The following is a 2,539-nucleotide window of genomic DNA, read 5'->3' on the forward strand; positions in this document are numbered from 1 at the left end:
GGAGTGGCCTAGCCAGTCTCCAGATCTCAACCCCATAGAAAATCTTTGGAGGGAGTTGAAAGTCCGTGTTGCCCAGCGACTGCCCCAAAACATCACTGCTTTAGAGGAGATCTGCATGGAGGAATGGGCCAAAATACCAGCAACAGTGTGTGAAAACCTTGTGAAGACTTACAGAAAACGTTTGACCTCTGTCATTGCCAACAAAGGGTATATAACAAAGTATTGAGATGAACTTTTGTTATTGACCAAATACTTATTTTCCACAATCATTTGAAAATAAATTCTTTAAAAATCAGACAATGTGATTTCCTGGATTTTTTTTCTCATTCTGTCTCTCATAGTTGAGGTATACCTATGATAAACATTACAGGCCTCTCTCATCTTTTTAAATGGGAGAACTTGCACAATTGGTGGCTGACTAAATACTTTTTTGCCCCACTGTAACAGCTGACAGTACACCTTTCCCAACCAGACCTACCAGCTGTGATTGGTGCTTGGAGGGCAGGTACTGGACTGTGTTCACTGCTGCTGCTGTGTCTGTGTCATTGTCACTGGTGATGTCAAGCTGTGATTTTAACATTATTGAGAGGGGGCAGGATGTTCCATTTTACAGAGTCACTCAATAGTCCAGTTTCGATGGATCTGAGGAACTTACGCTGAATGGTGGCTCGGCTGTAATGTTCCTCAGCATCCTCATTCTCTGTTTTCCATAACAGCTTCTCCTTTAACTCAATAGCACGAAACACGAAGTTCAGGGCCGTCTCTTTAGGCTTTTGAGATAGGCTAATGCATTGGTGGTAAAGGTCAGTGGAGCTATCAACCTTATAGTGACCTCTCAGGATGGTCAGGAGCGCTGAGAGTGTCAACCCACGCTTTATCTCCAACATGTCTCTCAATGGCAGTCCTGGGCTCACAGCCCTAATCACCGCTTCAGTGATCTCAGTCTCTGTGTGACCTTTCTCTGCTCCAATCTCAATCTGTCTGACGAGGCTGAGGTATGACAACCTTTCCTTCTGCCCACTTTCTCCTATTTGTCCATAGATTTGAAACTCTCTCCTCGGTGTGACCTCAGGCAGTTTGTACGCTGGACTTTTGAGTGGAGGTTCTGGGCTCATAAGGAGAGGGTGACGCAGTGGTGAGCACCTCTCCTCTGTTCCTGCCTTTACAGCTGACTGTGGGCGACGTGGCGGAAAGGATTTCTCCTCTAGTCCTCTCTTTGTAGCAGTCTCATATCCTTCGTCTTGTTTCTCCATTTATATCAAGACATTATTCAGGATTTCTTTAACTTCATCATCACTATGATCTACCTCGATCCCATCCAGTACATCTTCCGCTTTCCTGATGAGCAGCGTCCGGGGCACACTGCCGGGCGCTCTACTGTCCAGGCCGTCACATTTCAGGGACCTGCAGACATCCATGAGAGGTTCCTCCCTCAGCTGCCATATAGATGCACTCACTCGGTCTCGCAGAAGCTGAATTTCCTCCATTTCACTGAAGATTGATGAAGGTTCGTCTCTTGGGTAAAGGAATAGGGTGTTGATGGTCTTGAAGTCCAACTACACCTCCTCCTGGCTAGCTCGCCAAAATATGTTACACTTTTAAGAATGACGCTGTGGCCGATCCTTTGTGTAGCACATTGAATTTTATTCCTGTAGGAACAGTAACAGAAACATATGGGCATCAGTCCTCAGAGTCATTTTAACCTGTTGTAAAGTCCTTAGCTGTTTTGACATTTTGGATGTCTCTGCAAGCACTCAGTGCCACACTACCACCAAATTTAGAGTTTGGGCTCCACATGGAACAAATACAGACTGAGGGTTTACTCTCAGGAGTCTGGCTTGGACTCCCTTTGACTTTCCCTTCATATTTGCACCATTGTCATTTGATTGTCCCCAACAATCCTCAAAGGGAATGTTAAACACCTCCAGCTCTCTCAGAAGGAGGGTTGAGAGGCTTTCTCCAGTGGATGATTCCACTTCAATGAACCCCATAAAGTACTCTTTTACTGCTGGTGTTTCTTGTATCATGACAGTTCGAAGTACAACCGACAGTTGCTCTTGGTGGCTCACGTCAGGAGTAAAATCCAAAATGACTGAGAAATATTTTGATTGTTTTATTTCCCTAATCATATGCTGCACAATTTTGTCACCAATACAATCAATCAAGTCGTTCTGAATAGTCTTCCCTAAGTATGTTGTGTGCAGTCCTCCTCTTTCAGCCGCAGCAACATGTTGTCTGAGGAATGGGTCAAACTTGGCCAAGAGCTCAACCTCTTTGAGGAAGTTCCCATTGTTTGGCTGGTAAAGCCTGTCTGACCCTCCCCTAAGTGGAACATTGCGCTCTGCCAATGACTGAATGATGGCCACCAACCTAGTCAGGACCTCACGCCATCTCCTCCTTTCAGCCTGAAGAAGTACCATTTCAAGTTTATCAATTGTCTGGCCTTTTTTGAGACGGTCTCCAGTTCCTTCCAGGATGACATGTGCTGCGAATGTTCTGGATTAGTCTTGTGAGGTTTTAGGACTTGGCCGCAATTTTT

General features: G+C 45.3%; 1 pseudogene; it reads left to right on the forward strand.

Moving 5' to 3' along the window:
- The first annotated feature begins 1,298 nt into the window (after positions 1-1,298).
- The window catches only part of LOC134871984 (TBC1 domain family member 25-like), a 4,128-nt pseudogene continuing 2,887 nt past the window's right edge, over positions 1,299-2,539 (forward strand).

The sequence above is a fragment of the Eleginops maclovinus genome, chromosome 1 (assembly GCF_036324505.1).
Source record: "Eleginops maclovinus isolate JMC-PN-2008 ecotype Puerto Natales chromosome 1, JC_Emac_rtc_rv5, whole genome shotgun sequence".
NCBI classification, from domain to species: domain Eukaryota; kingdom Metazoa; phylum Chordata; class Actinopteri; order Perciformes; family Eleginopidae; genus Eleginops; species Eleginops maclovinus.